The sequence below is a fragment of the Miscanthus floridulus genome, chromosome 13, assembly GCF_019320115.1.
Source record: "Miscanthus floridulus cultivar M001 chromosome 13, ASM1932011v1, whole genome shotgun sequence".
NCBI lineage: Eukaryota > Viridiplantae > Streptophyta > Magnoliopsida > Poales > Poaceae > Miscanthus > Miscanthus floridulus.
The window spans coordinates 32,023,167-32,049,363 of record NC_089592.1 but is presented as its reverse complement, the minus strand read 5'-3'; the positions used below and the strand labels follow the sequence as shown (position 1 = coordinate 32,049,363).

Sequence of the window (26,197 nt, the reverse complement as noted above, 5' to 3'; positions counted from 1 at the left end):
TAGATAGCTTGTGTAGCTTGCTAATTACCTTCTTGCTTGTGTAGCATAGAAGTAGCTCCCTTACGTGGCTAATTTGGTTTGTGTAACCTTGTTAGTCACATTACTTAGTTTGTGTAGCTAAGTATTTGCGCTCTCTAATGTGGCATTGGTTGCCTTGTTATTGAGCATTGCTAGTGAGCTTAGTTGGCTTTGTGCTTTTGCTTACTAGCATGTGTAGGAGCTCCCTTGTTGCTTAAAGTACTAGTGGCATAGGTTTGTGTGACCTTGCTCCTAGAATTCGTTAGGTGAGCTCTAGCTAGACCGGCACCTTTGTTACTTGATTAGTATCTTTGAAAGGTGCTAGAGAACATAGATAGAGGGGTGTAGTTTTGGCTAGACCGATCGTCTTAATTCCATACTTGTTTCGGTTAGCCAACGCGATTAATTTTAAAAAAGACTATTCACCCCCCTCTAGTTGTAACACCCGGTTTTAAGGACAAAACCGAATGCACACAATATGTGAGCCCTGGTAATCAAACCTGACATATAGCTACAAATGAAGGGGCAGTATCAATTCACAATGCTTAGTATATAGCGAACTTAGCAAAAGAGATAACCTTAGAAAGCAATCAACGGATAGACAACTCTGATCTCCAGGTGCAGACTTCACTCCACTAGATCCAACTGACTGGTTGATCACAAGCCTAACTCCTTTGAAAACTAGCAATCTGAACTTCGTCCTGAGGTGTGGAGGAAATTGCAAGAGTGAGTCCATGTCAAACTCCGCAAATATAGCAACAAGGTAGTGTATTCCATATCCACATGATCAAGTATAATTGAATAATAAATATCTTAAACAATTGACATAAATGATCATCTTAACAAGTAAAAGTCATCATCCCTTATGTAAGTGTTCCAAGGCCGCTCGTATCCGTGAGTACGGCTAGTATACCAGTTTATTAAACTCTGCGCAGAGGTGTGCACTTTCACTGTGAGTCGTGAATTGCCCTTTCGCCCGAGGTCACGAGCCTCTTAACCCTCTACCAAGGAAGGCCGGCAGGGTTCACTATGAAGCCTTTCAAAGATTTCGTCTAACCGGGAAGGGCCGCAGGGTCATCGGATAAAGGAACCCCCCTTCCAAAAAAATAAAAGGCCGCTTCCATAGCTAGGCTCAACAGGACAGAGGTTGTCCTATACCCAACTCGCAGTATCCTCTAAGCCGGCTAGAAAAAGACCTCATACTGAGCTAAAGCCAGAGCCATATAGCCCTCACAGCTGTACTGTAAGTCCCGAATGATCAGTTACAAGACAAGTCCTTATGTTGCTAAAAAGTCATCTTGTTTATGTTTATAGCATATTCATTAATCAAGTTTCAAGGTCATGGTCACAGAAAGAAAACCCAAGCTATACTTGCCTTAAACTTGCTTTACTCCCATAGCAACTTGCTTAGAGAAGCATCAACTTCATCTTCCATTCTACAGCTTCGACACTTCATATTCTGATCTCCAGCGCTCTTGTTCTACTCGAAGCAAGCACCATGCATAGACAAACATACAAGCAAACAAATACAGACAACTAAGAACAATACATCACACGAGAGAAAACATCGTACTAAAAGATAACTAGATGCTACGGTCACTAGATCACAAGAAACACCGGCTACACAACTATCGTCAAAAGAAACGACTACCAGTGTTTTATTTTATCGTCAAAAGAAAAGAAAAACCTCTACATGCTTGATTTATTTAAATTACAAAAAAAACCATGAGGAACCTAATAATCCAGATTAGTCCAATTATGTCTTATAATTCTCAAAGACGAGTTATCTAATCATATCTTACCTTATATATTTTATCACATAATCTATTGAGCAAGTTAAACTTTATCTTTGTAAAACAAATACGTGAGGACATCTAAATTAGTTTTATCTGACCACGTTTAGCTTTAAGAAATTTACGATTATAAAATATATTGAAGTTGCCATTAATCTAATCAATATTTATTTGTAAAAGAAACATCATATAATAACCTATATTGTTTTTAATTATATAACTAATAACATTTAATCAATTTGGTATTTAACTATATATGGAAGAACAAGCCGAAAAGCTACGGCATGAACATGCTAACTTTAGAAGAATTTTCAGCGAGTGAAAGTACATATTCGATAAGTCAAATTTATATTTGAATAAAGAAAACTAAAGTATAATTAATTATATTTTAATTATAAGCACACGATCAAATTATTAAACTTTAACTTAGCGAAAGACGAGTGCACGTGAAAATATCCAAACGAATATGATATGTCCATGTTTAGCATAGGCATAATATACTGAAACACATTTAATTTGACTTTAATCAAGTTAACAGTTAAATATAAAATGATCGACCTCGCCCTAAATTGCTTTTATTTAGAAACATGTTTGCATAATCATTAACCAATTTAATATTTAAATAAATATATTACAAAAGTATGTGGCACATAAACATCGACACGTAGACCACGTCGGCTCAAAGCTAAGCTACTAGAATGGACGTCTCACGATGAGTATTTATATTTATGTGTATTTCTATAGTATTTCTAGATTTATTCTCGTAACGAAAAACGGCCACAAAACATACATGATGTCATCGATTGATGTCATCAAGCTAATCGGATCAGCTACGAACATGCCGAGCATGCACGGTGCTGCCATGCGCCATGGCCGGTGATGGAGCCTCGATGATACAAGCCTCGGATTGCTGCGTTAAAAAAAACACAGGGATGGAGCAGGCACAGGCATTTCGGCGAACTCACCACAAGGAATTTTGACGATCTGGAACGAACAACGATGGCGTGGTGCTCGGAGGGATGACGGCGGCTTCTTGCATGGGTTCTCCAGATGAAAAGCAAAACGAAGAACTCGACGACAAGGAAGCGTCCAGCTCCAGCAGCGGCTCGGTGAGGCACGACGCGAAGCTCGGTAGATAGCCCGGGGCGACGACGAAGCGGCGACTGCAGATGAAGATGATGGGCGGCAGCTAGATCAGGATTGATTGGCTTAGGTTAGGGATTTTAGAAAAGAAACGACGACTCCTGCTATTTATATAGAATAAAGATGGCATATGAGAAACGTCGTGAGAGTCCTTGATGTACGCGACTTACAACTTAGTCATCGGATGATTCCAAGGAAAGAGAACTAGTCGGCTACAAGAAAAACCATCATCCAGCTAAGAAAGACAAAAGGATGGATGCTTCCTTAAAAGATCATTTTTTTATATTATATTATACCATCACGTTAAGGAAAGAAATGCTAGGAGCATAAAAATAGAATTGATAGGAGATGGATTAGCGAGCCGAGACAATTTCGATGATAGAAAAAAAAACGCAGACATACTAGAGAAGGAAGGTTGATTTACCAAACACGTTTTGAAAACTTTGCTCACTCTCAACATGAAGTCACACAACACGCATACATCACAATAAAAATATATGCACCAGCATGTATACACAACCACGTTGCTAAGCCTATGATACATTTTAATTTAGAGAAAAATATTAGTTTGCCTATATTTTATGAGCACAAAAATACAAAATAAATCATTTTTACTCTATTTCTAAAAGTGCAAAATTTGGGGTGTTACACTAGTCCGCCATCTCGACCCTTCAAGTGGTATCAGAGCCCGGTCTCTCATTTGTGGTCTTCACCGACCCGAGAGGATGGCGTCTAATGGGCTAGATGTTTGTGAGGCACACATTTTTTATGGCACAAACTTTGCACTTTGGAAAAATCACATGCTTGATCATTTTCGTGCAAAGGGACCTAAATTTTGGTGGGTTGTCACTAGTGGTCTCACACATGTCTTGGATCATAGAACTCTAACCAAAGCTCAAAGAGTCTTCTATGAATTTGATACACATGCTTGTTGTTTTCTATTGGATGCTTTACATTTTGATTTGATGAAGCAAGTAAACTACAAGGGGACCGCTCGTGAGATATGGGAGTCCAACAAAGAAACCTTCGGTGATTCCTCCACATGGGATGATGGCAAATTCAAGAAGGAGGTGCATGAGTGTGTTGAGCATGATCACAATTTGGTGATTGTGAAAGATTGCTCCACCTCATGGTCAAGCTGCTGGAAGACGAAGGACACCGAAACTCCCGTGCCGCAAAAGGAAAACAAAGGGATTAAAAGATCGATGGCAGAACTGTAATTAACTCATGGCGAACTTGTAACTCACCTCATCTTTTTCCTGGATCCAGAGACGAGGACGAAGATGGCCGGAAAAGCTCGCCGGAGTTGGCCGATGATGGCATGACAAGGAGAGTTGAAATATCAATTTACTACACGAAGGATTTCCCAAACTAGGGGCTTCTCATACGGTAGTTTTGGTGTGCTTAGTCCAAGGGGCTGGTACATATATATAGGGCGGAGAACTCCCCACATCTACATCGACTAGCAATATGGTACTAATTGATGTTGCACCCTCCACCTTTACTAATAGGCCTAATTAATTATTAAAGCCCATTAATAAATAAAGACATGGGCCATTGGGCATTAGAAAATCTGAGATATTTTATTATTTTCGGAATTAATTAATTTCATGGATAAAATAATTCTAGAAAAATCCAGAATGGAATTTTAAGCCACGAAAAATACTCCGAATGCTCCGAAAATTCAGGGAAAATTCTCAGAGATATTTTAGAACAAGACGAACCCAAATAAAGTATTTGGAGCTCATGAAATGATATTTTGGAGCATTTAAAAATTAGATTATGCTCACAAACAAGTGAGAACAAGTTCCGGAAAAAGCCAAAGAAATTCACGAGGTATCCATGGAGATAGGTTAATGAATAGTGAGCAGGAAGGAGTGATTTGGATTTCATGGAAAAGATTTTAGGATACTTCTCAAGCAAATATTAAGTCAGAAAACAAGGAATTTGATCGGTGAGAAAGACTAAGAATTGCTGGAGAAAGAAGATCGACTTACTAAACGCATTTTTAAAATCTTTTCTCACAACATGAAATAAATCAACAACCAAGCAACACATCAAGCAATAGCTTGTCAAATTAATTTGGAAAAGCTTGAAAATTCACATTTTTTCTAAAACTAAATTTACGCTAGTTCAAACTAAGATTGGTAAATTTTATCCAAATATCAAAACATTTATTTTAATTAGTGTTTTTTATGCACAACCTAAAATTAGAAATTTTGGGGTGTGACAATTCTACCCCACTTAACAGGAATCTCGTCCCGAGATTCGAAGAGACTAGAGAGAAAGATAGGACGGATCTTCATGCCTTGTTGCTTGAGATACTCAGGACTTGTTGTTGACAGGAGACGCTACCCCACTTAACAAGGGCTTTACTTGACTTTGGAACTTCATCTTCAGGGTCTTTGTTGGATCACAACATTGAGAGGGCATGCAAGCAACACAACAAGCAAGACAACACGCAGCACCACATCGACACTACACGTGCTTCTATAGAAATGGCGATCATCCTAAGGAGTGGAGTATAGATGATGAAAGGCAATCGTAAATTTGAACAAGACAGGGTCAGAAAAGTTTTAGTGAAACAACATAAACAAAACTTCAAGAACATAAGAAGTTAATAGCTCAAAGGAAGCAATCAAGGAGGAGACAATAAGACAAGGATGAGAAATAGCAAATCAATGATCCAAGGAGATAGAAAAATAGTTTTATAGCAAAGTAAGCTTTACAAATCGACCAGTGCTAACTAGGCTTGCGTCCTACAGTCAGCATTGCTCTGATACCACTTGTAACACCCGGTTTCAAGGACAAAGCCGAATGCACACCATATGTGAGCCCTAGAAATCAAATCTCACATATAGCTACAAATGAAGGGGCAGTATCAATTCATAATACTTAATATATAGCGAACTTAGCAAAAGAGATAACCTTAGGAAGCAATTAATGGATAGACAACTCTGATCTCCGGGTGCAGACTTTACTCCACTAGATCCAACTGACTGGTTGACCACAAGCCCAACTTCTCAAATCTCTGACAGACTGTTATCCAGCATGAGGTGTGGGGGAAATTACAAGGGTGAGTCCATGTCGAACTCAGCAAATATAACATAGGGTTTATGAGGTTCAAATAGCTGACACTGGTTGAACTGCAAGTAGCTTTTAAGTGTATGATCAAGTTTTAGCATTTATTAGCAACAAGGTAGCATCATAGTTCCCATAACACATGATCATTATACAAGAACAATAAATAGCTCAAAGACAACTTAGTTAAGCATAATTAGACAAGTGCTCATCTTTGGCATAAGAATCCCTTGGCCGCTCGTGACCGTGAGCACGGCTGATATATTAGTTTATTAAACTCTACGCAGAGGTGTACACTTTCACTGTGAGTCATGATTCTCAAATGCCCGAGTTAGCTAGGCCCAAAACACAGAGAACCATATAAAGCCACTCAAAAGTTTGTCTAACCGGGAAGGGCCGCAGGGTCATCGGATATAGGAACCCCCCCTTCCAAAAATAAAAGGCTGCTTCCATAGCTAGGCTCAACAGGACAGAGGCTGTCCTATACCCAACTCGCAGTATCCTCTAAGCCGGCTAGAAAAGGTCTTCTAAGCAACTAGAGCCAGAGCCATGTAGCCCTCACAGATGTATTGTAAGTCCCGGATGATCACTTACAAATGAGTCATCATGGAGAGAGAATTTAACCCTCCTGTTGTTGCTAACAAGTCATCTTTTATAGTTTATAGCTCAATTATTAATCAAGTATCAAGATCATGGTCAATGTTCAGCACTAGCACAAATGATACCCAAATGCATATATTTCGGGGTTTCAAGGTAATCAGTAAACAATTTCTAGGCGATCCAATAAAGGTGACAAGGAGGACACATGCATATGAAATTCAGTGGTTAAAGTGAATAGGACATCAAGAATGATCCCATGCTATACTTGCCTTAAACTTGCTTTACACCCAAAGCATCTTGCTTCAAGAAGCTTCACTCTATCTTCCATTCGGCAACTTCTGGTCTTCAGCGCTCACAGACGATTCTTGTTCTACTCGTAGCAAGCACCACACATAGGCAAACATATAAGAAACAAAGTAGACTAAGACAACACACCACACAAGAGCAAACATCGTACTAAACGAGAACTCGTTACTACGACCGAGAGAATGTAAGAAACACCGATAGCCTAACTATCGTTAAAAAGAAACCATAAAATCGTGAGTTTTATATTATTTATAAAAGAAAAGAAAAGCCTACATGCTTGATTTATTTTAATTAAGCAAAACCATAAGAAAGATATTAGTTCAGTTTTAACAAAGCATGTTTTAATTCAAAAGCCGAGTTGAACCTAGTCATGTTTTATTTATAAAAATGATGCCATTCAAACTATAAATTTGCAAAGATAAAAGAGCACGTGAAAACATCTATTGGGTTTACGTGCGATGCATGTTGGAGCTAAGAAAATTTACAATTAAAAACATATTTTTATTAGCAATTAACTATATTAATATTTATGTACAAAATACCAAAGTGTAAAGCCTATATATTGATTTTAGTTATAAAAACTAGTTGCATACATATAATTTATTCTAATATATTTAACTATATGGAAAATATATTAAAGTCATTTTAAATTTACTTTGCAAAAGAAATAAATATCTAAGATCATCTACGTCTATCTATTATATGTGATATGTTTCAGTTAATCATATTTTAATTTATACACTAGTATGTATTATTTAACTAAAATAAACTTTAACTTTTCAAAATAAAGGAGCACGTGAGAACCTCTAATAGAACTGTATCTGACGTCTTGTTAAACTAAGAAAATTTATAATTTAAAAGTATATTAATGTTTGTGATTAGTCATATTAGTATTAGTTTATGAAACACCATAGCATATACATACATGGCTTTTAAATTATAAATTAGAAAACTAGTTGCATGCACATTAGTCAATTTAATATTTACTTTATATGAAAAAAAAACAAGTGATTTGAAAAGTATTAACACTATTGCGTAAAGCATATCGACCTAAATCGACCTAAATCTAACACAACTTGAACCAGGCAAAACGGAGTTAAAACGACTAAACTATTGCTAATCCCGTCGGGTGACAAAACCGTAAATAACAGCTTCTATCTTGTACCTGTACGTACAGATCATGAACATCCATGGAGCTCCGGCTGATGCAGGACAGCAGGGGCGGCTTGACCTTGGGGCAGGGGCCGGGCACTGTCGGAGGAGGTCTGGCCCACATGGGATTGCAGGCTCGGCCTTAGACAGGTCACGGCTGCAGAGCACGCCCACGGCAACAGGGCAGCTCGAAGGAGCTTGCTGGCCAGCTGAGGCTGCTTGCCGAACGGTCGTACACAGCCATGTGATGGCGGCGGTGCTGACCACGCGGGCGAGACGGCGTGGTCAAGCTGCTGGAAGACGAAGGACACCGAAACTCCCGCGCCGCAAAAGGAAAACAAAGGGATTAAAAGATCGATGGCAGAACTGTAATTAACTCATGGTGAACTTGTAACTCACCTCATCTTTTTCCTGGATCCGGAGACGAGGACGAAGATGGCCGGAAAAGCTCGCCGGAGTTGGCCGATGATGGCATGACAAGGAGAGTTGAAATATCAATTTACTACACGAAGGATTTCTCAAACTAGGGGTTCCTCATACGGTAGTTTTGGTGTGCTTAGTCCAAGGGGTTGGTACATATATATAGGGCGAAGAACTCCCCACATCTACATCGACTAGCAATATGGTACTAATTGATGTTGCACCCTCCACCTTTACTAATAGGCCTAATTAATTATTAAAGCCCATTAGTAAATAAAGACATGGGCCTTTGGGCATGAGAAAATCTGAGATATTTTATTATTTTCGAAATTAATTAATTTCATGGATAAAATAATTCTAGAAAAGTTCAGAATGGAATTTTAAGCCACGAAAAATACTCCGAAGGCTCCGAAAATTCACGAAAAATTCTCAGAGATATTTTAGAACAAGACGAACCCAAATAAAGTATTTGGAGCTCATGAAATGATATTTTGGAGCATTTAAAAATTAGATTATGCTCACAAACAAGTGAGAACAAGTTCCAAAAAAAGCCAAAGAAATTCCCGAGGTATCCATGGAGATAGGTTAATGAATAGTGAGCAGGAAGGAGTGATTTGGATTTCATGGAAAAGATTTTAGGATACTTCTCAAGCAAATATTAAGTCGGAAAACAAGGAATTTGATCGGTGAGAAAGACTAAGAATTGCTGGAGAAAGAAGATCGACTTACTAAACGCATTTTTAAAATCTTTTCTCACAACATGAAATAAATCAACAACCAAGCAACACATCAAGCAATAGCTTGTCAAATTAATTTGGAAAAGCTTGAAAATTCACATTTTTCCTATAACTAAATTTACGCTAGTTCAAACTAAGATTGGTAAATTTTATCCAAATATCAAAACATTTATTTTAATTAGTGTTTTCTATGCATAACCCAAAATTAGAAATTTTGGGGTGTGACATGATCGATCTACTACAAGTTCACTTGACAAAGTTGATGATGATGACACAAGTGTTGCGAGTGATGATGCTACCCCATGCACACTTGATGGTAATGATGGTTCATGCTCAAGCCATGATGATGCTACTACAAGCCCATCCACTACACCACATTGTCTCATGTCACAAAGTGACACCAAGGTATCAAATGATGATGTGGTTGATCATGTTGATTCATATGATGAGCTTGTTAGTAGACTTGCTAGCATGACCATGTCTTTAGAAAATGAGAAAGCTAAAACATTAAAATTAGAAAATGAAAACTCATTTCTAAAGAACTCTTGTGAAGAACATAAGAAATTACTTGATGCATATAAATCTTCACTTGATGAGCTTAAATTGAATCATGAGACACTACTTGCATCTCATGATGAATTATTAGAACAACATGCTTCTCTTATTAAAGTATTTACAAAGAAACTTAAAAATAATGAAAGTTCATCACATGGGTCAATTGATCAATCACATATTATTGCTAACCCTTGTGATGTAGGCAAGAAGCATGTATCCACCTCTTGTGATGATTTATTAGATATGCCATGCTCTTCACAAATAGATGCTTGTTCTACTTCTATGTCTTGTGAGACTAACCTTTTGAAAGAGAACAATGAGCTTAATAAACAAGTGAAGAAATTGAGCAACAAGTTAGAGAGGTGCTACAACTCTCAAGTCACCTTTGAGCATATGTTGAAGACTCAAAGAAACTTTGGTGACAAGAGTGGAGTCGGCTTCAAGACTAGCAAAGTCAATCATCAAGAAAGTCGCAATGACATAAGTGGTATTGGCTTCAACAAGAGCAAGATCAAGGAAAAAAGATGGGGCAAGAGAAGATATGAAAGAGAGATGAAGAAGCAAGAATAAGAGAAGCTCTCTCATTTCATGTGCTTCAAGTGCCATGAAGTGGGACATCTTGCAAATGGTTGCCCCAATGAAGAAAAACTCAAGTTGAAGAAAGAAGAAGAGAGGCTAAGGCATGTGAAGTGCTTCAAGTACCGCACTTGAGGTCATCTTACCTCAATGTGCCTAACCAAGCAATTGGTGAAGCAACAAGTGAAGCCTCAACCAAAGCCACAAGTTGAGCAAGAGAAGACACCCCAAGTTCAAATCAAGATCAACCATGAAGATGGTGGTAACTTGATGATAAAGAAGAAGAAAACAAGAAGGGGTGGAAAGGCAAGACATCCAATGCAAACTCAAGATGATGAGCAAGAATGAAGATGAGAAGAAAGATTATGCTCACATCAAATGCTTCAAGTGTGGAAGTACGGGACACTTTGCCTCTAAGTGTCCTACCAAGCTTGAGAAGAAGGCTCAAGCAATTCATGAGAGACAAGGCAATGAGAAGCATCACATGAGCAAAGAAGAGAAGGTTCAAGCAAAGAGAAAGTGCTACTCATGTCGGAAAAGAGGACACATGGCACATTCATGTCTCCTAGGTGATATTTCTAAGCCTACTTCAATTGTTGATAATAATGTGCTTAGAAATGATGACAATGATACCTTATTGGTTGCAATTGCAAAACATCCCGCTATTCATACTAAGGCTATGCCTAAGTATGTTGCTCCTAACTTGAGAGGACCCAAACTTGTTTGGGTACCATCAAAAAGTGGATAATTGTTTGTAGGTACCATCAGCATTGGAGGCTTGATTCAATTAATCTCATATTGTTTATCATATGTTGAATCAAGTTATGAAGCTTAGTGCACATCACTATCCCAATGCCATGACAAATTGAGTGAAGTCCAAGTGCTATCAACATACAAGCGCTATAATTCAAGTTGTTGGTAATTCATTGGATATATTTGATGACTTGCAAATAATTAAGTTGAAGCTTGCTAGATGGATGATCATGAGCTAACCAAGGTATATCTCTTATTGATCGTTTCATTTGGGTGCATATGAGTTGATTGAATTGGATAAATATGCAAAGTTGCTTGCTATAAGATGATTGAATGGATAATTGATTACTAGTCAAGTTTGGATTGATTTTTGTGTTGGATAAAATCATGAGATGACATTTAGTAAGTGGATTGAATGGATTTATATCTTGTGAAAGTATTCAAACAAGTTAGTTTCAAATTTAATTCATACATGATGAAGTATAGCTCAATTGTTGAAATCTATCCTATATTGCAAAATCTGAGCTAGCTGAGATCTTAGCCATGTTTGAGTGATCAAAATTTATTGGATTGGCATAAAAATTGGGTACATGCTCTAGACTTATGGTCTAAGATGCTGTAAAATTTTCAAGAAAATTGGATAAGAAATGCTTCAGTTTTGGAGTGGATCTTGTCAGCTATAGTGCAGCAGTTTTCAGCATGTAGCAGTGGTGGACGAATTGAAATATGGCAGCAATCTAGAAGTCAAATGAAGCTCAAATTTTTACAGCTGCTAGATAACTTAGTATTGCACACCTCCACCAAATTTAGCGGTATTTGGATTTGTACTTTGGAAGATATGCTTATTTCTTTGAAGGGTACAAAATCTATCAGAAAAGTGACAAATGTTGATCTAGAGTCACTTTGATTGAAAGGTCCTCAAGTTGGAAACATGTTTACAAGTGTTTGAGGTACCTAAGTTTGATTTTGAGATGATCTAGAAGCATGACAAGATAGGAGTACAAGGCTATTTGATTGTGGAGTGTACTTTGCACACATTCGGTACTCAAATTGGAAGATCAAGATCAAACTCAAGATGAAGTTGAAGTTTAAGTTCTAGTGACTATTGGAAATCATTTGGTAGAAAGAAAATGACTTAAACAAGAAGAAAGAAAAGGACTTAAAGAAGGAATCAAGGTTACTCATCAAGTTAAGTCCATCACTTGGATCAATCAAACAAGTTATTTCAAGTGAGTGTCAAGAATGGTTCTTGGACAGAGGTCACTTCTCCCTAGTGTAGGGGCTTACCGCCTATGTGTAGGTAAACCAAGTGTGATACTTGGAAGGCTAACATGGAAGTGGTGATCCGAGAAACATTTGAGATGCTTAGTTGAAGCAATCAAAAGGGTTGATCAAGAAAAGCAAGCAACACCCAAAATAGAGCTAATCATGATATGTCAAGTGATATTCTCAAATTGATACTCTTATACAAGCAAAGATCAAAAGATAAAGCAAGTCAACCACAACAAGAAAGTACACTTGATCATAAGTGGTATTCATTTCATATGGGTGAAGAATGAAATTTAACATGATATCTATTGGTCTTCACCAAGCTTATAATTGAACTTCACATTGCTATTGGAGTAATGAATTGAAATCTATGTGACTATCCTTTACTCCAACATAGCAAAGGTATCATTGTAATATGCATGATCATTTCATCCCTTACTAGTATGCGGTTAGTGCATATAGTACATGCTTCATAGGATCATGCATAACAAATGAAATGTTTAAATTCATAGCCTACCACTATTGTTTGAATGATTACTTGATCTAGTGGTTAGTATATGAATTTGATCATGAGCTAGTGATCCCAAGTACTTGATCTAATTTGGATTGCTAACAATTGACAAGTACAACATTGGCAAGATAATCCTTGCAAGAGGTGTGAAAAAGCTTGTCATTGGTTCAAACCGGACTTGAAAGCTTAGGCAAATCATTTTAGTTCAAGTCAATCATAGAAGCTCATGATAGTGATAAGAGTACAAGCACAAGACAACAATACAAATGGATATCTAGTTTGTTTGTTTCAAATGGTATCTAGACTCAAGTATTTCATCAAGAATTCACAAGTGATGTCTAGATCAAATTTCAAGTGATATCCTATAAATGGTACTCATGAAGATAGAAAATATTCAAGAAATGATCTTTATTGATAAATCAAACAAGTGGTTCCATACTAGAAAATTTTTTCAAATGATATTCACTTCAAGTGGTATTACATCTATATATGTTATCAACCATGAAAGACGATGGTTCCACAAGTGATCCTCAACTTTAAGTAATCATAAAATGAAGAATGCATCCCTCAACTACAAGAGCTCAAGTGTATAAAATGGATGACACATGCTATCATATAGGGGAAGGTGTACCACAAATTGATATCAAGATCAAAGATCCTATGTGTGGTATTTTAAGAAGCCCTACACAAGATATAAGTGATACAAGTTACAAGCAGTGTCATTCCAACAATCATGAAGATGTCCATAAAAAATGCAAGATTCAAGCCTCAACCATCTACCCCAAAATGCATACCTTTGCATCAATAAGAAAAAACTGGTATCAATAAGAAACACACATTTTATGGAAATTGATGACAAAGGGGGAGAGATTGTACAAAGATATGAAAGCTTGATTGAATGGAGGAGAGATTGTACAATGGGAGAGATGAGATATAAAAGAAATAGAGGTTGGACACGAACATGGACAAAGAGGGAGCAACATTGGAGAAAAGAGATGGATCAAAATTCTTGGACAAGAGAAGCACACAAGTAGGAGCAAGCTCACGAACTTTGATTGATTGCATTTGATATGTGCATATTCATGTGCTTGCTTACATTGCATAAGCTTTCAAATTCAATATGCATGCTTGTGTGGTGTATGCTAGTTGTAGAACTTGAATGATGAGTTGATAACTAGCATGCATAGGATGATAGCTAGACACTTGGTATGCTTTTTAACTAATGCTAGTACCTTGCTTTTAATATTGATCTTACAAGGTATATAGTGCTTTTATATCCAAGTGATATCTAGCTAACCATGGTGCTAAGGATGAACTTCAAGGTGCAACTCCGATTGGTAACACGCTTCAAAGGTGTATTCTATACACCTTAGCATCATCCGGTAGTAATTACTCTCCCATAATTTTAATCTATGTGCGAGCTTCAAATCAAACACTAGCACATATGTAAGGGGAGCTAATACTACCATTTCGGATTTGTGGTACTTGTCCAAAATCAATTTCACATGGTAAAATTGTTTGGGCAAGCAACATGAATCCAAAAGAGCTTAATTTCCATATCTTTGTAAAGTTGTCATCAATTACCAAAAAGGGGAAGATTGAAAGATCCTTATTTGGTTTTGGTAATTGAGTGACAACTTAGGTGGACTAATTGTGTTTATGTGAGATACACATGTGATTAGTTCACAAGTACATATGTGTGAGCAACATATGCCATGAAGGTGAAAATGGCTTGGAGATGTTGCAAAGCTCACACATGTGATGATGATGAAGCTTAAATGTACATGAGACATGACATTAAGTCATGTGATCAAGGTGGAGAAGATTAAGACAAGACTTGGCTTGATGGACCGGTTGCAAGCGTGAAGGGCACGTCGAAGGCTTTGGAGTAATGGACCGTGTGGCGGTGAAGCTTGAGCAAGACTTGGCGCCGATGGACGATGGCAACGGTGAAGAGCAAGTAAAATCAAGATCGATGAACCAATATGATCACGTGATGATATGAAGTGGATCATATCATTGTTGATCATGTTGGTGCATGTGTTGCATCGATGTTGGAGGAAATGAAATGGAATGCGCAAGGCAAAGGTATAACCTAGGGCATTTCATTTCACTGGTCATAGGTGTGTAGAGAAGTTTATGACCGGATTTAGGATATATGGCCGTACTATCAAGAGGAGCAAACTTATTTGCATATCGGTCATCTAGTGCCACTCGAGTGATCTAACTTTGCATCGTCGCTAGGATTGAGTGGCGTGACAAGTTGAGTGGCTAACCCTTTGGGAAATGATTGTGAAAAGCTAACCCACATACACATGGTGGTGTACACTTGGTGGTGTTGGCACATTTACAAAGGAGAAGAAGTTAGAGGTGAAATGGTGTTGGTCGCAATGACGCTGGCGTCGGTCAACTGACCGGACGCTGGGTCACTCTACGACCGGACGCTAAAGGGTTGCGTCCGGTCGTGTTGTCGGTCGGCACAGTGATTAGGGTTAAGCACCGGACGCTGGGCTGTGTCCAGTCAAGCATGACCGGACACGTCCGGTCGGCAAAAACATGTTTTGGACCCTTACTGTAAACGACCGGACGCTGAGGTCCAGCGTCCGGTCAGCTGAAGCTCCTGCGTCCGGTCGACCCGACAGTTGCTTGACCGGACACGTGGCTGTCATCGGGCAACCGGACGCTGAGGACCAGCGTCTGGTCAACACGACCGGAGCGTCCGGTCGACCCGACAGTTGCCCTGTAAAGGGGTAACGGCTAGTTTAGCCCTTGGGGCTATAAATAGAAGTGGCCTTCGGCCATGGCTGTAGCTGAGCACCTCGGGGGACTTTGTGTCCATGCTTGAGAGTGCTTAGGAGCGCTCCATCTCACACATACTTAATAGTGATCATTCGATTGTGTGAGTGAGCGATTCTAGTGCGATTGCATCGTGAGGTTGCATCGAGTGGCACTAGGTGATCGAGTTGCAAGTCGGTGGTGTTTGTTACTCTTAGAGGTTGCCACCTCCTAGACGGCTTGGTGGTGGACTCCATGGAAGCCCGCAAAAAGCTTGTGCGGTGCTCCGGAGAAGTGCTTGTGAGGGGCACTTGTGCTCGCTCCGCGGGAGTCGCGAAGAGCAACTTTAGTAAAGCGTGTCATTGAGCTACCCTCACTCAAGGGGTAGGTTCTTGCGGCGCCCGACATGCGGGCTTAGCGGGTGATGCTAATTAGCTGCCGAACCACCAAGTGAGCGGTCGACACAACGGGGACTAGCGTGTTGGCAAACACGTGAACCTCGGGAGAAAAATCATCGTGTCAACCTTGTTCTTTCTGTTGGTTTGCATCCCTATTACACAAGCTTGCAATTACTTTTATACATATTAAGCTTGTGTAGTTGCTCTTGTAATTAGATAGCTTGTGTAGCTTGCTAATTACCTTCTTGCTTGTGTAGCATAGAAGTAGCTCCCTTGCGTGGTTAATTTGGTTTGTGTAACCTTATTAGTCACATTACTTAGTCTGTGTAGCTAAGTATTTGCGCTCTCTAATTTGGCATTGGTTGCCTTGTTATTGAGCATTGCTAGTTAGCTTAGTTGGCTTTGTGCTTTTGCTTACTAGCATGTGTAGGAGCTTCCTTGTTGCTTAAAGTACTAGTGGCATAGGTTTGTGTGACATTGCTCCTAGAATTGGTTAGGTGAGCTCTACCTAGCCCGGCACCTTTGTTACTTGATTAGTATCTTTGGAAGGTGCTAGAGAACATAGATAGAGGGGTGTAGTCTTGGTTAGACCGATCGTCTTAATTCCGCACTTGTTTCGATTAGTCGACGCGATTAATTTTAGAAAAGACTATTCACCCCCCCTCTTGTCCGCCATCTCGACCCTTCACCAGCCAATCCCAAAAAGCTATAAATCTCACTTACATTGGTTGAAGGTTTCCAATTCAATACATCTTGCACTTTACCTGGATCCACTGTTATTCCACCATTGGAGACAGCATGACCCAGAAAAGAGACCTCCTTCAACCAAAACTCACACTTGCTCCGCTTAGCGTACAACTTATGTTCTCTGAGCTTTTGCAAGACCGACCTTATATGTTCAGCATGTTCTTCTTCAGTCTTGGAGAATATCAGTATGTCATCAATGAATACCACCACAAATTTATCAAGAAACTCCATGAACACCTTATTCATCAGATACATAAAGTATGCAGGTGCATTGGTCAATCCAAAAGACATAACGGTATACTCATACAAGCCATACCGTGTAGTGAATGTTGTCTTGGGTATGTCCGAGTTTCGAATCTTTAGCTGATCGCAACTTGAGCGGAGATCAATCTTGGAGAACACACAGGCATCTCTCAACTGATCAAACAAGTCATCAATCCATAGCAAAGTGTATTTATTCTTGATAGTAACCTCATTAAGTGAACGGTAATCCCCACACATCCGTTAGGTACCATCCTTCTTATCCACAAAGATCACAGGTGCCCCCCATGGGGAAGAACTGGGGCGTATGAAACCTTTTTCTTGCAACTCTTTTAGTTGTTTCTTAAGCTCTTCTAATTCATTAACCCCCATTCTATATGGACGTTTAGCTATTGGTGCAGTTCCAGGTAATAATTCAATAATGAATTCAATGTCACGGTCAGATGGCATACCTGGCAAGTCATCGGGGAAAACATCCGGAAACTCCTCCACAACACGATCTTGTTTGTTGGCATCACCATCTAGCTGGTTCACAGTGGCTGTTGGGTGAGCTTGCACTACCACTTCTACAATGATTCTATCTCCATTGGGTGATGTCACAACAACAGATCTCTCCTGACACAGAATCACTGCCCGGTGTTATTTCATCCAATCCATACCCAGAATAAGATAAATTCCCGCTGTTCTCAACACAATAGGTTTCACTTTGAAGTCTACCCCCCTTAAGGAAAGGCTAGCTGAGGGACTCCAATAAGAAGCTAGCATGCTACCTCCCGATGAATTTACTAGTATGGGGTTTTTCATGGCACATAAAGGTATGCTATGCATTCTAACAAAAGCTTGGGAAACAAATGAATGCGAAGCACCTGAATCAAAAAGTATTGTAGCAGAGATAGAGTTGACACTGAACGTACCCAACATGACCTCAGGCGTCTCCTGAGCTGCATTAGATGACACATACTTCACTTTTGCAGTGTGAGGTGGTCGAGCATTAAACTTCGGGTTGCCATTCTGGTTCTGTGGAGCTTGCTGGTTCTACTTCTTTGGACACTGATGAGCATAGTGACCTACTTCTCCACAGCAGTAGCATGCGTTAGGGTTATTGGGTGCACCACTCTTCATAGGAGCATTATTGGGCATTCCCTGGCGTGGTGCCGGATTGCCAGTCTGTTGCTGGGGATGTTGATTACCAAACTGTTGTTGGTACTGAGGGCGTTGCTGGAACTGGTTACACTGAGGATACTGACCACAGTTTCCCTGGTTAGATGGTCCTTGATTACTCTGCTGAAAACCCTGCTGGAGATAGGCACGTGTTGCTTCCAGAAGCTTGCCCTTGAATCCTCCTCTTCTTGGCTTCCATCTCCTTGCGCTTATTGTCAAACACAATAGCGCGGTTCACCAATGACTGAAATTTAGGGTATGTGTTGAACATAGCTGGAGCTGTAGGCCATCATAAAGTCCCTTGAGGAAGCGGCATTGCTTCTCACTATCCTCAGCTACATCATTTGGAGCATAGCGTGATAGTTGAGCAAACTTGTCACGATACTCCACCACAGACATGGATCCTTGCTTAAGGGACCTGAATTCCTCCTGCTTCAGCTCCACTAGTCCATCGGGAATATGATATGACCGAAAATTGTCCTTAAATTCCTGTCAGGTGATAACAGGAGCATTGTTGGGGCGTCCATACAAGAAAGACTCCCACCAATCCTGAGCTGCTCCCTGGAGTTGACCAAAAGCATACAACACCTTATCAAGATCATTGCATTGTGCTATGTTAAGTTGTCTTTCCACAGCACGCAACCAATCGTCTGCCTCCAAGGGGTCCGAGACGTGGGTGAACACCGAAGGGCGACCCTTTATGAATTCTCCACACTTGTCTCTGACCTGAATAGACGGTCGTCCTCTTGCAGGCTCATTATCCAACCGTTGCATCATGGCTTGCATCAACTGTGCTTGCATTACTATCAATTGCTCCATAGTCACTGTTGGCGATGGTGGTGGATTCATGGGAGCACCACGACCACGACCACGACCTCTGTCTCTTCCTCCTCTTGCGGCCATCTGCTTTTCAAACAAATGCGCAAAATTTTAGAGATTTCCAAATTATAGAGAACTTATAAAAGATAAGGAACAACGCTGAGAATTTTCTGGACAAGATTCAAATACAGCAGTTTAGTAAATATGTCATAACTTGAGTTTCAGAGACCCAACAGAGGCGTACTAGGAATGGTTAGAAAGCTTAGGAGATCAGCTAAAACTTTTATTTAGAACACTTTTACAGATTCTGATATACACATGGTCAAAAAAAACTAAACCGAATCTGTTATGAGTTCCAGACTGCGTAGAATCATCAACTTGTGACAGCTAGATCTCACAAACCTGAACAGATATCAACGTGATTCCAGAGACATTTGAAACATACAGAAGTCTAGATATCTCCACAAAAATTTCAAAATTTTTGGCAGCCCAAATCTTGAGATACAAGATAAAGAACACAGGCTGCTCCAAAAAACAGCACAACAGAGATATGATAAAGCAACCCATCTGCATTAAGACTTCATCTAAACTTAAGGTTCAAACCTATAGAATTTGTGGACATGCCCACAAACTTCCAGCAACCAAACAAACTCCAAATCATCCAAGTTCACAATTAAAAGCATGAAATCACTAAACTTCACAAGACAAAACAAGACTAGACATGACACACGAGCTAACAACGTCGTAGCTTTAAACAAGGCACCAAACACCTATGGGGCTATGTCAATCATCGTGAACGATCGGGGCTTCTTCTTGTAGATCGGTGGCAGCCCAAGTTGAGCACGTAGTTCGTCAACCTGCTTCTGGAGACGCCTCTCGGCCCTCTGCGATGCATGCAGCTCTCCCTTGACTTCTTCATCTACCCCCTGCATGGCATGGACATGTCGCACTGTTGCTTCCAGAGTTGGATCACTTTCTGGTGGTGCCTGGACCTGCCAATTACCCTCATGGTCATTGCGAGGAAGGAATCTAAAACGATCCTCCTTCATAGCCTCAAAACGACGACCATGGTAGTAGATGTAAGCGTCCTGCGCTGCATCTTCCATGCCAACCAATGTATGAGCCTGTCTGGCAATGGCACTGTGGACAGTCTCCACCTCATGTCCATTCTTTATGTCATTCCAGGCGGTGACAACCAGCTCTACCTTCCAAAAAAGTTGCCTCCAAAGGGTGCTGGTACTCTGCACAGTGATAGTTGATGGAGGCGTGCAGATCAGTGTAGTAGTCACCCAGCACCTAAGTAGGGAGGGTGTGGTAGTAGGCCGTCCCCGAGGCCTGCTTGAAATAGTATTTGCACATCCCAGTTTGGAATTTGGCCTATAATGGCCCATATGCAAGTTAATGAGATATTGTGGAGAGTTTAGTCCCACCTTGGTTGTTAAAGTTGGGATAGACCAACATATAAGGCTTCTAGAGTCTATCACACCATCCCCGGGTTAATCCTTTTACGCGAAGCGAGGACGAAAGCGTAAGTGGGATGGTGGTAGGTGTGGTTCGCTCAGCGTGCATAGTGGATCTGAGCCATTTGGACTCGGGCGTTATAAATTGGTATCAGAGCCGTGTTGACTGTAGGACGCAAGCCTAGTTAGAGATGGTCGTTTTAGCATCTTTGCTCCACTTATTTCATGCTTACTGTCTCATTCTTGTTATTTTATTAAAATATCTATGCTTTTTATACCTTAATTTATTATATAAAATTATTGATTCTAATTATATCTTACTCTAAATCTATAGATGCTTCGTAACCCGAAGACTGACCGCCTCAGCTCTGTAGGCTACCGTGCCATGTTCAACACACCCCCCCCCGTGCTCCACAGGAGGAGATTGTGGTCATCTTCGATGATGAGGTGGAACCCTTGATGAAGGAAGATGAGGAGTGGATGGCTACCCCGACTCCTGCACCTGCTCCTACTCTAGCTGTTGCACCTGTCTATGCTGTTGCAGCTACACCAACGGAGTCATCAGCTATTTCACCAACGCCTGTGCCACCCCCAGCTATCCCTGTGGTGGATGAGGAGATGGACTGGACATGCAAATACTACTTCAAGCAGGCCCAAGAGACGGCCTACTACCACACCCTCCTTACTCAGGTGCTGGGTGACTACTACACTGATCTGCACGCCTCCATCAACTATCACTATGCAGAGTACCAGCACCCTTTGGAGGCAACTCTTTGGAAGGTAGAGCTGGCTGTCACCGCCTGGAACGACATAGAGAATGGACATGAGGTGGAGACTGTCCATAGTGCCACTGCCATACAGGCTCATGCATTGGTTGGCATGGAAGATGCAGCGCAGTACGCTTACATTTACTACCATGGTCGTCGTTTTGAGGCCATGAAGGAGAATTGTTTTAGATTCCTTCCTCGCAATGACCATGAGGGTAAATGGCAGGTCCTGGCACCACCAGAAAGTGATCCAACTCTGGAAGCAACAGTACGACATGTCCATGCCATGCAGGGGGTAGATGAAGAAGTCAAGGGAGAGCTGCGTGCATCGCAGAGGGCCGAGAGGCGTCTCTAGAAGCAGGTTGACGAACTGCGTGCACAACTTGGGCTGCCACCAATCTACAAGAAGCCCCGGTCGTTCACCTTGATTGACACAGCCCCATAGGTGTTTGGTGCCTTGTTTAAAGCTACGACGTTGTTAGTTCGTGTGTCATGTCTAGTCTTGTTTTGTCGTGTGAACTTTAGTGATTTCATGCTTTTAATTGTGAACTTGGATGATTTGGAGTTTGTTTGATTGCTGGAAGTTCGTGGGCATGTCCACAAATTCCATAGGTTCGAACCTTAAGTTTAGATGAAGTCTTAATGCAGATGGGTTGCTTTATCATATCTCTGTTGTGCTGTTTTCTAGAGCAGCATGTGTTCTTTATCTTGTATCTTAAGATCTGGGCTGCAAAAAATTCTAAATTTTTTGTGGTGATATCTAGACTTTTGTATCTTTCAAATGTCTCTGGAATCACGTTGATATCTGTTCAGGTTTGTGAGATCTAGCTGTCACAAGTTGATGATTCTGCGCAGTCTGGAACTCATAACAGATTCGGTTTAGCTCTGTTTTTAACCATGTGTATATCAGAATCTGTAAAAGTGTTCTAAATAAAAGTTGTAGCTGATCTCCTAAGCTTTCTAACCATTCCTAGTACGCCTCTGTTGGGTCTCTAAAACTCAAGTTATGACAGATTTACTGAACTGTTGTATTTGAATCTTGTCCAGAAAATCCTCAGCGTTGTTCCTTATCTTTTATAAGTTCTCTATAATTTGGAAATCTCTAAAATTTTGCGCATTTGTTTGAAAAGCATATGGCCGCAAGAGGAGGAAGAGGCAGAGGTCGTGGTCGTGGTCTTGGTGCTCCCATAAATCCACCACCACCGCCACCAGTGACTATGAAGCAATTGATGGGAATGCAAGCACAGTTGATGCAAGCCATGATGCAACGCTTAGATAACGAGCCTGCAAGAGGACCATCGCCTGTTCAGGTCAGAGACAAGCATGGAGAATTCATGAAGGGTCGCCCTCCGGTGTTCACCCACGCCTCAGACCCCTTGGAGGCAGACGATTGGTTACGTGATGTGGAAATGCAACTTAACATAGCACAATACAATAATCTTGAGAAGGTGTTGTATGCTTTTGGTCAACTCTAGGGAGCAGCTCAGGATTGGTGGGAGTCTTTCCAGTATGGACGCCCCAACAATGCTCCAGTTATCACCTAACAGGAATTCAAGGATAATTTCGGATCATATCATATTTCCGATGGACTAGTGGAGCTGAAGCAGGAGGAATTCATGTCCCTTAAGCAAGGATCCATGTCTGTGGCGGAGTATCGTAACAAGTTTGCTCAATTATCACGCTATGCTCCAAATAATGTAGCTGACGATAATAAGAAGCAATGCCGCTTCTTCAAGGGACTTTATGATAGCCTACAGCTCTAGCTTATGTCCAACACATACCCTAACTTTCAGTCATTGGTGAACCGCGCTGTTGTGATTGACAATAAGCGCAAGAAGATAGAAGCCAAGAAGAGGAGGCTTCAAGGGCAAGCTTCTGGAAGCAACACCCGCCCACGTGCCTATCCCCAGCAGGGTTTTCAGCAGAGGAATCAAGGACCATCTAACCAGGGAATCCGTGGTCAGTAACCTCAGTGTAACCAGTTCCATCAACGCCCTCGGTACCAACAACAGTTTGGTAATCAGCGTCCACAGCAACAGACCGGCAATCCGACAACACACCAGGGAATGCACAACAATGCTCCTATGAAGAGTGGTGCACCCAATAACCCTAACGCATGCTACCACTATGGAGAAGTAGGTCACTATGCTCATCAGTGTCTAAAGAACCAGAACCAGCAAGCTCCACAGAACCAGAATGGCACTCCGAAGTTCAATGTCCGACCACCTCACACTGCAAAAGTGAACTATGTGTCATCTGATGCAGCTCAGGAGACGCCTGAGGTCATGTTGGGTACGTTCAGTGTCAACTCTATCTCTGCTACAGTACTTTTTGATTCAGGTGCTTCGCATTCATTTATTTCTCAAGCTTTTGTTAGAATGCATAGCATACCTTTATGTGCCATGAAAAACCCCATACTAGTAAATTCACCGGGAGGTAGCATGCTAGATTCTTATTGGAGTCCCTTAGCTAGCCTTTCCTTAAGAGGAGTAGACTTCAAAGTGAAACCTATTGTGTTGAGAACAACGGGGATTGATCTTATTCTGGGTATGGATTGGATGAAACAACACCGGGCAGTGATTCAATGTCAAGAGAGATCTGTTGTGACATCACCCAATGTTGATAGAATCAGTGTAGAAGTGGTAGTGCAAGCTCGGCCAACAGCCACTGTGAACTAGCTGGATGGTGATGCCAACAAAAAAGATCGTATTGTGGAGGAGTTTCCGGATGTTTTTCCCGATGACTTGCCAGGTATGTCACCTGACCGTGACATTGAATTCATTATTGAATTATTACCTAGAACTGCACCAATAGCTAAACGTTCATATAGAATGGGGGTTAATGAATTAGAAGAGCTTAAGAAAAAACTAAAAGAGTTGCAAGAAAAAGGTTTCATATGCCTAGTTCTTCCCCATGGGGGGCACCTGTGATTTTTGTGGATAAGAAGGATGGTACCCAATGAATGTGTGTGGATTACCGTTCACTTAATGAGGTTACTATCAAGAATAAATACCCTTTGCCAAGGATTGATGATTTGTTTGATCAGTTGAGAGGTGCATGTGTGTTCTCCAAGATTGATCTCCGCTCAAGTTACCATCAGTTAAAGATTCGAAACTCAGACATACCCAAGACAGCATTCACTACACGGTATGGCTTGTATAAGTATACAGTTATATCTTTTGGATTGACCAATGTACCTGTATACTTTATGTATCTGATGAATAAGGTGTTCATAGAGTTTCTTGATAAATTTGTGGTGGTATTCATTGATGACATACTGATATTCTCCAAAACAGAAGAAGAACATGCTGAACATATAAGGTCGATCTTGCAAAAGCTCAGCGAACATAAGTTGTACGTTAAGCGGAGCAAGTGTGAGTTTTGGTTGAAGGAGGTCTCTTTTCTGGGTCATGTTGTCTCCAATGGTGGAATAGCAGTGGATCCAGGTAAAGTGCAAGATGTATTGAATTGGAAACCTCCAACCAATGTAAGTGAGATTCGTAGCTTTTTGGGATTGGCTGGGTACTACAGGAGGTTCATTGAAGGTTTTTCCAAGCTTGCTAAGCCTATGACAGCTCTATTGGAAAAGAATGCTAAATTTGTATGGTCTGATAAATGACAAGCAAACTTTGATGAGCTAAAGAAGAGATTGACTACAGCTCCAGTGTTGATTTTGTCAGATTTAAGCAAGAACTTCTCTATATATTGTGATGCATCTCGTCTGGGCCTTGGATGTGTTCTTATGCAAGAAGGAAGAGTGATGGCATATGCATCTAGACAATTGAGGAAGCATGAGTTAAACTACCCTACACATATCTTGGAATTGACAGCTGTGGTTCATGCTTTGAAAATCTGGAGACATTATCTAATTGGTCATAAGAGTGATATCTATATAGATCACAAGAGTTTGAAGTATATTTTTACCCAGTCAGATCTGAATCTGAGATAACATCGTTGGTTAGAATTGATCAAAGACTATGATTTGAAAGTGCATTATCATCCGGGAAAAGCAAATGTCGTAGCTGATGCACTTAGCAGGAGAGTTATGCCAATAGACTTTGGATGACATTTATGCCAACAGAGTTGTGTGCTGAAATGGAGCATCTCAACTTGAGCTTTGTCACTAATGCAATGGAATTGGCGATAGAGCCTACATTCGAGCAAGAGATACGTAAAGGTCAATTGGAGGATGAAAAACTTAAGGAGATAGCGAAGAATATAGTGCTTGGAAAGGCACCAGGATTCAGGATGGATGAAAATGGTACTCTTTGGTTCGGGAAAAGGATATGTGTACCTAAAGTGAAGGCTATCCGTGATGCAGTTCTACAAGAGGCACATGAGTCTACTTATTCTATACATCCCGGAAGTACCAAGATGTATTGGGATCTCAAAGAAAAGTATTGGTGGTATGGTTTGAAGAGAGATGTGACAGAGTATGTGGCTTTGTGTGACACTTGTGAAAGGGTGAAAGCTGAGCATCAAAGACCTGCAGGGTTGCTACAACCAATGAAGATTCCTGAATGAAAATGAGAAGAAGTTGGTATGAATTTTATCGTAGGTTTGCCCCGCACTCAAAGAGGTTATGATTCAATATGGGTAATAGTGGATCGACTCACCAAGGTTGCTCACTTTCTACCAGTCAAGACTACCTATACAGCTGCAAGGCTAGCAGAGTTGTACATGAAAAGGATAGTGTGCTTACATAGTGTTCCCAAGAAAATTATGTCTGATAGAGGCACTCAGTTTATGTCGCAATTCTGGCAGAAAGTACATAGATCTTTGGGGATAAAGTTGAATTTCAGTTCTGCTTACCACCCACAAACTGATGGACAGACTGAAAAAATCAACCAAATTTTGGAAGATATGTTGAAAGCTTGTGCAGTACAATATGGTAC

The 26,197-nt window shown here is 40.6% G+C and overlaps 1 long non-coding RNA gene across 3 annotated transcripts in view; it reads right to left on the bottom strand.

The window, feature by feature from the left end:
• Window positions 1-1,460: 1,460 nt before the first annotated feature.
• Window positions 1,461-26,197, bottom strand: part of LOC136502330 (uncharacterized) — a 37,497-nt gene continuing 12,760 nt past the window's right edge. The window contains exon 3 of one of the 3 annotated variants that reach the window (XR_010770492.1): window positions 1,461-1,498. This is a non-coding gene — a long non-coding RNA (uncharacterized lncRNA). Of the gene's footprint in view, window positions 1,499-2,814; window positions 2,975-6,852; window positions 7,006-26,197 lie in introns of those variants that run through there. The other 2 variants (XR_010770490.1, XR_010770491.1) reach the window with 2 other exon arrangements.